Genomic DNA, 15,926 nt, shown 5'->3' with positions numbered 1-15,926 from the left:
GTGAATGTGCTTTGTGCATAATCTTAGTTAATCAGGCCCCATGACTGACGGAAGGGACCGGTTGTCGCTTCACTCACACTTAATCACAGGACAGACACTTTAGACTCTCCAATTAACCTCAAACATAAAGCAGCAGCTGAGGTTCTCATTTTACCACTGACACTCTCATCTCCGGTTGGTGCGTTACGTCCGAGGTTTGATTTCCCAATGGTGTGTGTTTGTGTTATATGGATGGGTAAATGTGACCAACAATGCCCATAAAGCCATTTTTGGGCTGTGACATGAATGGGAAAAGCAGCATGTTAATGAAAACCGTTGACCTTATGACTAAATGTCTCGTATGTGTTGGTCTCCCTGTCAGAACACACAAACAGTGTATTCTGACAGGTTTCTATCAGACCCTGCATGAAACGTCTGCAGCACTTTGAGTTACAGTAGCTCATGGCTGCAGACTCCACAATGAGGGTTTGTGGCTAAGATCAGCTTTGTTATTCCTTTCACCACTGCTGACGGCGTCTGACCAAACCAGACTGGTGTGACCCTGTCCGTCTCACAATTGCTTTAATCCTTACACTTGAACATCAAGGACAAAAGACGTATGCTTTATTATTATGATCTCCACCCACTACCAGATGTCCTCCACTTCACCAGTCATAATGTTTTGGCTGGTCCGTGCAGCACCGTGTTTACACCTGTTTCCTATTAGTCCATCCCACAAAGCTCATTGTGATTTCCAGTCTGATCACTACATAATTGAATGTGAAGTTAATTATAAGCTGGAGGCAGCACTGATGTGTTCAGGGTCACAGAAACCAGCGCGGAGCAATTCCTTTTCTTAAGCACTTCTATTCAACACTGACTGGCTGCTTGTGTTGAAGACTTGGCGTGGATCGGTCTTGGACTCCAGAAAGTAAATATCGAACAGATCTGTGCCCAACAGGTGGGGGGTTTGACTCGCAACCTAATTATGCTCAACCCTCTGAAGGCCTCTCCGAGTCGGGTGAGATGTTCGAATTCACTTTTGATGCAATGTGATGATGTTTGAGAAATGATTCAGAGAAATGTATTTAGCGCTGCACTCTGCCGTTAATCGAGCACATTTTTGTAGGATCGCCGAACTGATCTGCTGATTAAAGCCTATAGAAAACATGCTGAAAATGTTTCTATTTCTGCAGCAGCCATGTTCTGAATGTAAGATTTACTTTTCTTTCACCTACTTGTTGGAAGAAAGCTTCAAGTGTGAGCATCTGTTAAATAGCTGGAGTCTAAAATATAGTGAGTCTGGGGATTACCGACATATGGTTGTGCCATGTTTGTGTTTTATGTAATTAAAAAGGCATGTGTGCTTTTTAGTTTGGGGTTGTTTTTTTTGAGGAAGACAAACTGGCTCACAGCCTGATCGACCATATGGAGAAGAACGGCACTGCCAAAGATGAGTGTAGGTATTAAAGCCTTTTTCTCTGTCTAGAACCACCCGACAGCGAGAGGTCAGTGTGGTTTCTTGAAGTCTGAGTTACTCATTTACGCGTGTTATTTTACTGATGCAGGCAAAGAAAAAGTCATATAAAGGACATTTTTTATGATACATTTATTTGTCTGGATTTGTTATTGCATTCTAAAATCCAAATATGAACTGATATGAACAATTGACAATGACAATGAAGAGTTAATGAGCAAAATCAGCCGAATCCACACGTAAGTGGCACATTGAGGACGATGAGGACGATTCAGAGTCACAGGAAATGGATCAAATCGGCTGATGCTAACAGTTCTCCAGACTGAATGTGCAGCAGGGGACCGGGTTTCCTTCCACTGATAATGGGAGACCCACAGTGTGAGTTATGCTGTTTGTCAACATTTCAGACATTCCAGTTGAGGGCTTCCCCCAGTTGGGTCGCAAAGGCTTGAAATATTATTTGAGATATTTTCTATGTTGTACCAAGTGAAACATTGGTTTGATGATTTCCTCCAACGACAACGACCAGCATCAAATTTCATTTTGTGCCGTCAGTGAAATCACTCTGTGATGAAGAGAACCAAACAAACCCAAGCCCATAGTTAAATTTTTTTTTTTTTTTTTAAATTGAGAACACATTGACTCACAATTATGATACAAGTTGAATCTCAATCAGCAGACATTTGCTGGATTAACAATTGGAAAGTAGAGCTTTTTGACATTTCTCCTATTTCCACTCGGTGTTGTATCAGCGGGGGGACGCCCGGTACGGCGGTGTGACGGAATCCCACCACTTCCTCCGGCTGACGAGGAGCGTCACACAATTGGTGAATCATCGTCACGTCCCCAGTCCGCGGCTGCCTGCACTTCTATACACCTGATGGGTTTGAGAGCACATTACCTCCGTCCTTCAGGAGCGTCATGTCTGTGATCTTTCCATGAATTTGCGAATAACTGCTGGTTTCATATTGGTCGCCATGAACGTCATCTCCCATCTTCATCTACGGTAAACGATTTCATCATCTGAGATATGATTGGATTCCTCTGACAGCTTTGTTCACCAAACGCTCTGATTAGCGGTGACATGATTGGTATCAGTCTGGGACGAGGGCGACTGTGTGTGTGTGTGTGTGTGTGTGTGTGTGTGTGTGTGTGTGTGTGTGTGTGTGTGTGTGTGTGTGTGTGTGTGTGTGTGTTTGCATGTTCTGGTGGCGAGTGTTTGCAGCAACGGAGGGGAAAAGGGACGGGGGTCCGGAATTTAATTTCCTTTCATATAATTAGTTAGTGTGTTTAATCATGTCTATCAAAAGGCCTATTGGCAGACTGATTCAAAGCTTCCCTGTGCTACCATCTGGAGCACACACACACACACACACACACACACACACACACACACACACACACACACACACACACACACACACACACACACACACACACACACACACACACACACACACACACACACACGACTGCGTGATTATATCCAACTTCTACTATCTGGGTAATTAATTAAAAGCGGGAGGAGAAGACAGAGGAAACACCATGACTGGGTTTCCATCCAATGCATGTCGGGAAGTAATTTTTGAATCAGTCTGAGGATTTATGTGTGTTTAATCAAGAACCAGAGAAGTTTTGCTTCGCTTTGCTCAGTGTTGCGCTTTTCTATTACTGAAAATCGAATATCAAGTACAGAGTACATAGCTTTTCTGATTAAAAACACATTTTCTGCAGGACAATGATTATTTTAGGAAACAGCCAATGAGGATTTCAGCCTATTTACAAATTGTATTTTTTTGTAATTCAAACAATATGTTTAGATAAAAGATGTAATTCTGTTCAGTGTTACACTTTTATAAGAAGTTTTATTTACACGTAACGGATATAGAAAATGTAGGTGTGTTTCGTACGTCTGACCCTAAAAGTCATATTGAAAATAAAAGTAAGATAGTAGTAAGGAGATGTTGAGTTCCATATAGATCAGGCATGTCAAACTCATTTTGGTTCACACATTCAACTCAATTTCATCTTGAGTGGGTGGGACTGGTTAAAAAGTGCCATAATAGCCATTACATTTTAACTTTAAAGTTTTTATTTGTATTGGTGCAGAGTATGCGTGATGAAGATGTCAATTATTCGACAAAACCAAGGAATCACTTCAGAAAATGACGAAGATCTTAACATAAAGCCAATGTTGATGAAAGCTTAAAATACAAAATTGCGCAAAATACAGTGAAATGTCCAAAATAAACCTCCTCCAACAGCCGTTGCATTCGGAGGAGCGATTAGCGTTTTTACAAACTCCCCCTGACAGCCTGGCTTTGAGGCTAATGTTAGTTTGGGATCTCTCGTGGCATCACTGATAAATCATCTCGGTTTTCAATGTTGTGTTGTGGCCACGACTCTTGAGAAAAATGTTTGGAAAACTGTATGTTTTTTGTTTTTTTTTAATTTGTGTTGGTTTTGTTTGGCAGTTGGGTGGGATTGGAGCCTCTTGTGGGCCGGTTTTTGCCTGCGGGCTTCATGTTCGACTCCCCCTGACTTAGAGGGGGAATCAACCACTCCATTTTGTAGGGCAACTAATTTGGGAATTGGATAAATGAGAGGGACTGGATGCCTGATAAACGGTGAAAGGACGAATGCAGAAAGCTGTCTGAATTGCTGGTAATTGTTTTGTTCCATGAATGTTTAAGGTTATAGCCTCAGGTTGTAGATTTTCTTACTTCTCTTGAGATTTTGCAAAAGATGGGCTGAGAGGAAACATACAGTTGTGCTATAGATGGATTTGCAGAGACAAAAAGAAACATCTCTTCATCAATGCAGCCAAAGACCTGTTGCTGAGCCACGACACCAACGTCTCCCATTGTCTGTTGATTGCAAATCAAACTAAAGCCTCTTCAAAAATCCCACTTTTGGAAAGGCTGTGTGAGCAGAGTGGAGGCAGCTGAGGTCAGGGAACCATGTGAGATTGTCTCTGTTAGGGACAACTCATTAAATCTATTTATTTGACCATCATGCCACTAAGAGGGCTCGCCTCCGTATTGCTTATGTTGAATGTTGAAGCAGTTAATCATCATCTGAACAATACAGCAAGGACTTGGATTGCTTTTAGTGACGGTCACAAAGCAAAGTCATGTTTTAAACATGATGAGACGTCCAGCTGCACTGAGTAGAATGTGACCAAATGGACAAGGACAGCAGGTCTCCATCAAAGTCTCTTTTGAACATTGAATGTCATTGAAATGGACATTCATACAAACTGTATGTTTCTTTTTTCTTTTTTCTTTTTTAACTCGGCTACTAAAAGGGCTGGAGACATATTCGTCTGATGTTGAAGTTCACGTCCCTAAAATTAAATTTCATGGTCTGTCTCAGTTAGAAATTGACGACTCTGCTTTGAAAGTTTCCTTTATGGTGCTTTAAGTAAATTTAAACGTGGAAACTGAACTACTGATCTGCTGATGAAAAATAAGAGCCGTCCGGGCGAAAGCAGGCGAAGCTGAATAAACATGTTAGAATTCATATGAAGGTATTGACGTTTTCTCCTCCGTCCTCAGCCCATCGTGACCTTTCATGAATTAGCCACATCCTGCCCTTTAGGGAACATGTGTAGGAGGCTCCGCATCACGTAAAGAATGATGGCAGTTTAAAGTGAAGCCGCTCACAAAGTGCCTCCATCCCTGCAACTCCTTCCACTGCATTGTCACTGTGAGCGCAGGTTTCGATCAAAACACAATCACTGCTAATCCTGTTTCTCAGTGTTTATTCACATCTGGCTCCAGCTGCTTTGTGGTAAACATAAAATCAACAGAAGACAAAAAAAAAAAAAAAACCCACCCGCACAGGCAGAAATGCATGCGCACGTAGAAGACACAATGTTCTCGCCTCTCTCAAACGCGCTCTACTCATAATTCAAACAAATGGACACCTTGCATTGCATTGTGGGTATGGGAGCATGAAGCATGGAGGTGTTTTATGATGGGGGGGGGGGAGAAAAAGAGAGGATGGCAGCAAGGAGAAAGGTAAAGTGGTGAAACCACGGCGGTGGCATGGTTTTATTCTCACACTGATGCACTGCATAGTTTCATTTTGTATTTTGTTGAAGAAATTACATCCTATATTCCGTGAGCACACTGGTCCAAAGCACCTTGGAGTTATGAGGAGTGTGTTAGATGTTGAGCATGGGTGGACCCAGCGGTAAAAATGAATTAAATTTCATCACAATAAAAAAAAAATAAAAAAATAAAAAGAGGGAAAGAGAAGGTAGGCAGATGGAAAACAAGATACGATACGAGGACGCGATGGCTGCAAAAGATAAAGAGCGTGTCTGTGTGGGCACTGAGGTGTAATGTGAGGACATATGAAGCAGCTGGACCGCGTCTGATGTGACGGCGCCGCCGCAGCTCGGAGCCTCGCCACGTAACTGAACCACATGTGCTGTGATTTAAGCATGACCGTAACACTACATATACTGTGTCTAAGGTGGATTGGATTAATTTATGCCTCTACGTCTCCTCCCTAAGATCACCAACAGGGCTTGGCATCGTTACCCTCACACAATATGGCATTGTTTTATGGTCTCTGTGCAACTTTAAGGCTTTGGAAAGCACATGAGCCTATTTTTCTTACACCGTCTTCAATGAAGCAAGTTTATCGTAGTCCTTAATTTAAGTCCATTGGCAACAGTACATTATACATTTTAAAGTGCGTTTCAAGCCTGTGAGGTTGATTTCATTCCAGGTTTTATTTGTCACCAAATTTGCATGAAAGAGGCTCAAGAAAAAAAAAAAAAAAGGTTATTCATTCATGTGAAAGTCATTGCAAACTGACTGGTCGGTTGAATGTTTTTCTATCTTGAAGCCCAGATGGATTCTCTTTTTATTGTAATGTGAAGCCATGACACCTGATCAATCAATCAAGGAATCAATTGATAACTCAATCAACAATGACACTGACATTGAGATGCAGGGAATACCCTGTTCTCAAGATATCCCCTTCATGAAAAGCAGCCAGAACAGATTATTAGCTGCAAAACACAATGATTCAGCGAGCGGCTTGTTACAGAGCCTGTAGTTGTGCAATAAGTCTATTTCAGGATTATTTACCCAAGAAGTTGTTGCATTCAGACGATCAGCCAACGAGATTCACTTTACCTTTCCTCAATTCCAGTCATTCATAGCAAGTTGTCATCAAAAATGAGTCATTTTTTAGGGTACAGACAAATAAGTTATTACTATTTATTAGTGCTTTCAAAATGGATGTGTTAATTTCAGTAATTGATTTGAAAAGTTTAATTTGTTAAAAAAAAAATGTAAACTGTTACTCCAGAGCAGTGTAGTACAGAGTGGAATAATACTGAGGCAGAAAGTTTCACTTTAGGATGTTACTTGAAGGCCGATTGAGAAAGTGAAAGTCATTAGCTTTACTTTGAAAAGCCGAATTTAACAACCACAGAAGTAATTCTGCAGCAAAACAGCAGGTTGCCATGTTGGCTGACCAGGAGCCACCAAACTGCTAAAGATGGAGGAAATACTGGTAAAATATACATTTATACTCTTTCTTTCTTTCCATGGCTCTCGTGTGTGTGTGTGTGTGTGTGTGTGTGTGTGTGTGTGTGTGTGTGTGTGTGTGTGTGTGTGTGTGTGTGTGTGTGTGTGTGTATTACAGTATATTATTGCCACTTTGTTCATCTAAAAGTTAAAGTTTCCAACTTTGTTTCTAGAAATACTAAAATTGTCAAAGTGGTGTACCTGCACTCTAACAAAACCCAGACTTATGTTAGATATTTATTAATCAATGTATTAATGTTTTTACTATTTTGCTGATGTTGGAGAGAAACAGTTTCACACAAAGCTAAGAGGACGTTATAAAAACAGTCTTTTAATTTAAAGAGTCAGTTGAGTCGACATTAATTCTGTGGTTTTCCCGGAATAAATGTCCAGTACAAGCGTCAGTCTTCGGTAGAAAAACCATGCGATTAATCACAATTACAGAAAATTGTGCAAATAATTAGCCAATATATTTTAATCGATTGACAGCACTACTACTTGTATTACTGTCAAACAGTGGGCTTCCACTTATACCATAGATATCACATGGGGGCCACACTGAAGAGGTTTCCACACTGGAAAGAACATCACTGGTTTGTATCTTCGCCAAAGACTTGCAGCACCTGATAACAGTGTGAGGATTTTTGTCACATTAAATGTAATAAAAGCAATAACATAATAAGTTATATATGTATATGTATATGTATATGTATATGTATATGTATATGTATATGTATATGTATATGTATATGTATATATGTGTGTGTGTCTCGAGCACAACACTACCAGGGTCCCACAGCTCATATTAAAAATACAGCTGTAAAGAAGGTGCATGGATAGATTTCATATGGTCCTTGTTGATAAAAACAAAATAACAGGACATGTTTTTCCTCAGAATGGATGAAACTCTTTATCTGGTCCGTGAGCCAACGTGGGGAGTCGTCGACACGCCGCACCATTGTTTGAAGTCGAGATAAGAAAATACATGACAAAGAAGGCGTTTTAAGGATCGGACAAGATGAGAATATGATAAGATAAGCATCCAGCATTTCATGCCTGCCAGATAAAACTATTAAACTCAGAGAGCGTCGCCTGGAACTCTTTTGTATACGTTATAATTCTACATTCTCCCTTTATCATCTGCAGTGTGACTGACGGGCAGAGTTTCAGGGGGTGACAGGACCTGCTGTCAGCACAACGTATAGAACACACACACACACACACGCACACACGCACGCACACACACGCACACACACGCGCACACACGCACACACACACACACAGATGGATGGTATCTACCTGTCTCTTTAGGTTAGCCGAGGACCTCAGTAATCGTATTTGCAAGATGCTGGGCTGTTTCAGCAAAGCAGTCATCTGATTGTGAGGTTGAAAGGGTCCGTGTGTGTGTGTGTGTGTGTGTGTGTGTGTGTGTGTGTGTGTGTGTGTGTGTGTGTGTGTGTGTGTGTGTGTGTGTGTGTGTGTGTGTGTGTGTGTGTGTGTGTGTGTGTGTGTGTGTGTGTGTGTGTGGTAAAAGTCCAATAAATGGCGTACAATGATGTGGTAGCCACTGGGCAGCATGAAAGCGAACAACCGAGAGTGAAAGATAGAGACCTGACCCTCTGAGAAACAGAGTGAGACCAAAAGAGAGAGGGAGAGGAAGGGAAAGAGAGGGAGAGGAAGGGAAAGAGACCGAGAGGGAGGGCAGAAAAAGAAAGAGAGAGGGAGGAGGAATGTGAGAGGGAGGGAGATACATATGGGAAAATCAATGTTGTGTCCACCAGGGACAGAATGTCATGAAGGTTTTTTTTTTTTTTTTTTTTTTTTACTCTCTGGTATAATGGAGGACTGGAGCCTTTTACTGCAGGAGTCACCTTGTCTAATGGACGGAGGGATAGCGAGTGTAGGGGGTGAAAAAGTAAAAAAAAAAAAAAAAAAAAGGGAAATAAGAGTGTGAGACAGGGAATTTAAAAGGAAGTGAGTTTGTGGAGGGAGCCAAGGAAATGAGGAATGAGGAGAAAGTCGAGGTAAGAATGAGACGAGGACGGAAGAACAGAGAAAAACACTGCAAAATAAATGACAAAACCAAAGACAAAACTTGAAAAAGTCAAACGAAAAAAGAAGAACATTTGATAGATAGAAGTGATAATGGTACAACTGTCTGGAGGAGGCAGGATTTCCTTGGATTGGTTGGACAGTCTGACCTGATTTCAGATACGTAGGTGAGAGAAAAGAACGTAAAGTAAACTATATGTATCACAGTGGAACAGACAAGAACTTGGGGCTGAAGAGGAGGAGAAAATGGCAAAAAATAAAAGTAGAGAATGAGGACATGTAGGTAAAGGGAGAACATTTGAGAAAAACGATCAAAGGGGAAGAGAAGACAATGTCAATAAAAGAGGGAGGAGTTAGTGTAATGAAGAGTTAGAAGTTAGTTAGAAGGAGAAGAGGAGTTATAGGAGGAACAGAATGAAGAGAAAGTGTAGATATGGGTGGACGAGCGAGGAAACAATGTCAAAAAAGAGGATCAATGGCAAGTGTAAGTGATTTTAATGAAGAAAAACAAAGACAAGACGTGACGGAGGAGAAAATCTCAAAATTAGAGGGAATGAAGGAGAAGGAAGAGAAGGAAGAGAAGGGAGCGATGTGCATGGAATGGAGGAAGTGCCAAAGGATGTGGAAAAAGAAGGGAAGAAGACAAAACGATAGAAAAGTTAGAAACTATTAATGGGTCGGAGGAGGAGAAAGTGTAAGTAAGTGGAGGAGAAATTTAAAATTGACAAGGTGGAAATGAATTATCTTTATATACTGGAGTCACTCCTAATTTCAACAGCAAAAAAAAAAAAAGTTCAAAAGATGAACTTTGTAGGTCGAAGCTATTCCGTGGGAGACATTTGGACGGACGTCCACTTGAAGTGAAGTGACTTTACGTGCTGCTGTTAAAAGAGTTCCAGGACGGGCGGAGGATTCCTGAGTGGGAAGAAGAAACGTGAAGCGTGTGGAAACTGGAAGGATGAGATTTCACCTCCAGTGGGACGGATACAGGAGAGTGTGTCTCCACTGGGCAGGCGCGGATGTGTGTTAATGTATTAATGTGACGCCGGGGAACCACTGAGAAGGAGGGAGCTCCACACACCTCCCCCCGCAGGACTGCAGCTTCAAAACACCCCCAATATTTAACCAGGCTCTTATGTCCTGTGTAGACACACCTTTCATTTTAATTGGAGATCATCTTTTTTTATAATTTTATTCTTTTCTTTTTTTTTTTTTACCAACGTATAATTATGTTGCACATTTAATTCCACAATTTGTCCACGGTTTTTATTATATTTTGCTTTTAATATATGTTAATATATTTCAATATTTACAGTCTGCGTGTATTCGTTTATAGAATTATGCTGGGACCAATTTTTAAAAGTATTTGTATTTCCATCTGTGGGGTCGTTGTATGTAAGTATGAATATCATGTAATTAAAAAAAAAAAAATGTCCAAAAGATATAAAAAACAATATAGGAAAAATACAGAAACGAAGAAGGAGAATGTAAATCTCTCTGATGTTAAGGGAGCTTGTCATTTTGTTCTTTTTTGTGTGTTTTTGATATATTCTGTTTCCACAAATAGCTCGATTGGAGTAGTTTTGGTTTTGTTTGTTTGTTTTTTTTGTACTGCCAAGTTATTTTGTTGGATTTTTTCATTTGTCAATGTTGAAGAATAGGGCTAGGACTGACAAGACGAGGCTTCGAGAGTTACATGTGTTCTATATTGAAATTGGATTCTTATTTTTCTTTGCCATGGTTTCATCTCATTTTAATTGTGCCTTTATTCAACATAAATAAATACATTTAAATGATGATAATGTACATCATTTTAATCTTTTTTTATCTATCTATCTATCTATCTATCTATCTATCTATCTATCTATCTATCTATCTATCTATCTATCTATCTATCTATCTATCTATCTATTGTATTGTGTTCAATACATTATTATATTACATTCTCGTGTTAATTTATATTCGTTTTATTATTAACTTTTAAGTTTAAGCTTAATGCCAATATGTGATTATTTCACCTTTGTTTTATTTATATATTTAGAAAATAAGGTTTAGAAAATGCATCATTTTAATATATTTGATTTCAGTTGTCTTCTCAAATTACTTTTCTATTAAAATCATCCTTATTTCACATCAATTGTATTTTCTTTTATACCATTATGTATCAACAGCATTGATATAATATAATATAATATAATATAATATAATATAATATAATATAATATAATATAATATAATATTACATAGACCAATCTATTCATTACCCACAGTAAGTCTTCATATTTAGTCTTTAATCATTGCACCAATTATTCTTAATTAAATAAATACACATTTTAGCCCTCTCCTTATGATTGTTGTGTTTCCTTAAGTTATTCATTATATTACCTACTTATTTTATCCACCTGCTTAATTAACCTGAATATCCCAGATGTGTATGCATACACACACATCTGGGATGTTGCTAATCGGTGTTTGTGAACATTTTCCGTCCCAGTGTTTTTTCTCATTAACTTGTGCAGCACTCTGGGTGGCATGCCTGAAAGGTGAAGTATGGATGGAAGTTGATGGGTCTCAGAACATGTCGTGAAGTCGGGTCAAACGCTCTGCTGTTGTTTGCAACCTGGCACTGAATTTTAAAGAGCGCTGAGATACTTGAGTGAGTCGGAGGTCAAAGTGGCGAGGTGCTGTGTAGCATTTACTTTAAATGGTGTCGGACGTGAAAACGGAGAGTGGATTAGATGCTCAGAGGCCAAGCTGAACTCCCAGAGTTGGAGCCCAGCCATGGAAACACACACACACACATACACTTTCAGGCCCATTTAACTTAAGAGTAATAATCTCCTGTGGTCTTTGGCGGCCATGTTGAACTTACATCACACTTGGGAAAGGAAACTAAGTCGACGGGCACATTTGCCTGTAGCTTAATTTTGAATTACTGATCTGTGGCCGGATGTAAATTAATCAGTTCACAGATCAGCCAGTGAAAAATAAGAAGAGGTGTATAATGTCCGTGTTAACAACTCAAGGACACGCAGGATCCAGATTGAGGTGACAGAGGTGGATTGAGTCACTTATTTAGGTGCTGGAAATAAATTTCAGCGCTCATTGTAATTCTGTCTCTCCTCTGAGCTCAGCTGAGCTGTGAGTTTTCCTCCTGGCCTGAAAGGCAGCCATGACTTTGCCAGCCCACATTTTGGAGTCACTCTGAAATTATTGCTCTTGACATCAGGGTGATATACAGTCAGATAGAAATATTAAATAGAATAATGTCAAAACTCTCAGTGGGAAGGATCATTAAACTGAGTTGCTTTATCTCAGATACAAACGTCTCCACCATCTGGAAGTGCAAACTGAAAATCAGCCCAGCAAACAGACACACTGTGGTCCCGTTTACACCACGTTGAAGTGAAAATGAAAAACACGTTTGTTGTGTTTTAGGGGGTCTGTTTACACAACATAATATAATGATAATGGGAGCCAATGAAAAAGCAACTTTTTGAAAACTGCTGTGACCCCTCGTGGGAACGAGGGACACGCAACTTTTTGAAACGCCTCCATGTCGGCGGGATAAAACACAACAAAACGGTCCGACTCCATCTCCATGTAAATGTGGGGGGGGGGGGGGGCTTTTTGAAATGCTGGTACTGTGTACATATGTACAAATGCGCCATAGCCGTAGTAAAGATTTCTTCTGCACACGCTCAGTAGATGGACAATAAAAACAATGGCAGCCTCCAGAGGGTCATGACTTCATGTCTAAGTGGGTTCTAAATCATCCTCATAGAGGTGGAACCAAGGAATTGAACAATGACGAAGAGGATACAGATTCTGTATGTGTCACGAAATGTTGAGAGAAAAAAGTCAAACCTATTTGGTCCTTCTTTAGAAGTTAACTTTATTGTTGTGGTGTAAAACTGTTAATGGTCATACTCTCTTGAAAAAGCTTGTCCCATAGCTCTTTTGGAGCTAAAGATCATATAAATGTGACATTCATGAGCAGAATGAACTCCAATAATTGAACTTTCTGTTTTGAGGGACTGGTACGATCTCCATTAGCAGTTGTCATGTGAGGAACTGCAACAGATGGAACTGGAAAGTGAAACATTTCGTTTATGCATTTTCATTGAATCAACCTAAGTGCTCTTATTCTTCACACGTCTGATATGACTGGTCCTTTCTTTTCAGGTTAACCAATGCCACTTAATCAGCACAAGACATGACGTGAAGATATTTTAATTGAAAATAAGTCTTGACATTTACTCAAATATATTCCTGAGCAACTGGGAAGTGGGGGAAACTCCCCACTGTGGAAAAAAAAACTACACATGAGCTAAGAAGTGTACTCAGTCCCTTGTCAAATATGTCAGCGATTTCATATTCTTGTTTGGACATAAAGTTTTAAACCTTTTGTATTTGCACGGCAATGTTTTCAAAACAATGTGTTGTTGTCTACCTACTTGCACATGTGCAGAAAAACTATTGGATCGCCCCCCTCCCCGTTGGAAGTGTTTTCAAAAAGTTGTGTTTTCAGTCACTCTGTTGCCGTGGAAACAGACACTCGAAGCGCAGCAAAGGTTTTCTATTGCCACTTGAAAACGGGGCCAAAGATCAACATATCAAACTGGAAAATTGAAACAACGGGTGACAAATCCACTTCCCAGCTGCTGAAAAGTCACACAAACTCATATTTCATGTCACGTTTTGTTTTAAGCAACTTGAACAATCCCCCTCAATACATTCCCAGATAGTTTGATGTCTTTACATCTATACTTTTAAATGACCACTGATGATCTAAAATACCCGGCAGGGGTTAAGACAGCCGTTTGACCTCCACATTATTTAAATGTGTTTCTCTGAAATCACAATAAAAAGCTAATGGTAAAAAGAACGTGCACATGAAGCTCTTCCACTGCCTCACCCTCTCCCTCCCGTCTTCTTCTCTCTATCTCATTAAAGCAGAAAACACTGTGTGTTTGTTTTCCTGTCAGTCAGCGGCTTTCCCGGTGAAACGAGGTTTGGTCAGAGACGGGTTATTATCTCCTCGCATCTTGTAGTGATTATGCACTGTAGTGTTTCTGTATCTCATCCTCTCCACGACTGTCACGGCAGTCACATTGGATAAAAACACAACAGCAAACTACACGTTACAGACAGAAGACGTGTTGACACAGCCCCATGTTTGTTTTTTCCCCCTCTTCACTGCTTTTACCAGTCAACTCATCGTGAGCTCAAGCCTGAACCACGGCCTTTTCTCTTCCATGTGTTGAACACGTGAGACTTGAGGCTGTTGCCCCAAGAGTCCGTCTGCCAGGTTTAGATGCAAGATTGATCAGCCGTTATTGACGAGAAGCCATCGATCGGGCAGCATATCGATCGGGGTATTGGTGATTAGGACGTCATTAATAAATGACAGGGAGGGTATTGAGCGCTTGATGTGAGGATGGAGCGTCTTTGGATAAAGAAGAGGGAGAGAGAAAAGTGGCAGAGTGGCAAGAAGGCGGAAAAAAGTCCCAGGAGGGGAAAAAGAAAAAGCAGACGTCCAGAAAAACTGTGGCTGCTTGAATTATCATCTATTCATGAGGTCAATAAATCAATATTGGAAGTGAATATGAATCATTTCGAAGAAAAAATTATATTATCTCCGAGAGATATTAATGAATTCCTGTTGGGATATATGATCAAATATGAGGAGAGGGGTGAATTTATACGTTTTGACCTGTGCCTCGATGAATGGTGGTGAACGTCATTCTAGGATGAGGTGGTGAAGTTATTCTACCAGCCACAAACATTCACTCTGTCATATTCAATTCCTGGTTGGATCTTTTAAGAGAATGCTACATGTTTGTTGCATTTCTTTGTTTATGTCGTCATCTGCAGCATCAATAACTCAATATTGTGAGTAATTAACCTGTAAATTGCAAGTCAGAGCATGTGTGTGTGTGTGTGTGTGTGAGAGAGAGAGAGAGAGAGAGAGAGAGAGAGAGAGAGAGAGAGAGAAATGGAAGAGATGTTTCATGTATAACTTTTTATCCAGGATTTTTCCCAACCCACTGTATTATTAAAGCACAGCAATCGAACATATAGGAAAATCATGTGCAAAAATTGATGATCAGCTAATTTTCCCTCATTTTGAATTTAGAAAAGATCAATACCTATCTATACAGAATAGAATAGAATAAACTTAATTGATCCCAGATTAATCAAATCAAATATAAAAATGGATCACGTTAAAAAAAAAAAGGTAAATCAGGTCTGAGCACTCACAATTCAACTATAATAACTGTTTCATTTTCATGACATTAAAATAATTATCAGAACATACAACATATATGTGAAATATCTGATTATTGATCCAGATGTTGCCATAGTCAACTGTGTCGTTGTGGTTATAATAGGGCTGAAACTAAATGTTGGTCATAATTTCACACATTTTACAGACACTAAACATGTTATATTCCACAAAGAAATAGTTAAATATTCACATTTATGGGGGACAGAGCATTTACTCGGGGCAAAGTATAGCAAATGCATATGACCCCTCTGTCCTCCACAATACCTATTCTTAAAGAGGATACTGCACAAAATTCCATTCATTTACAAGAAATACAGTTCTGTATTATTATACTGCTGATTATTTAAAGCGGCTTTAGTGATAACAAGGTAACTATGATACTGGATCAAGTATCCTATTATATTATTGCCATGTTGTTACACTCTGAGCTTCATTACAATGAAAAAGGCCACAATTCTTAATTATCATCAGGCACTGCTCTATTGGCCATTACTACACAGAGAGAGTGTCAATGATAGTTGCTATGCCTACCTTTCATTTACACCAGTATTTAATTAAATATTCTATATTTAATTGT

General features: G+C 39.7%; 1 protein-coding gene across 1 annotated transcript in view; it reads right to left on the bottom strand.

Moving 5' to 3' along the window:
- slit3 (slit homolog 3) overlaps positions 1-15,926 on the bottom strand; it is a gene marked incomplete at its 5' end in the record, with an annotated part of 301,781 nt that overhangs the window by 120,776 nt on the left and 165,079 nt on the right.

Source organism: Blennius ocellaris (genome assembly GCF_963422515.1).
Source record: "Blennius ocellaris genome assembly, chromosome: 9".
NCBI lineage: Eukaryota > Metazoa > Chordata > Actinopteri > Blenniiformes > Blenniidae > Blennius > Blennius ocellaris.
This window is presented reverse-complemented; position numbering and strand designations above follow the sequence as displayed.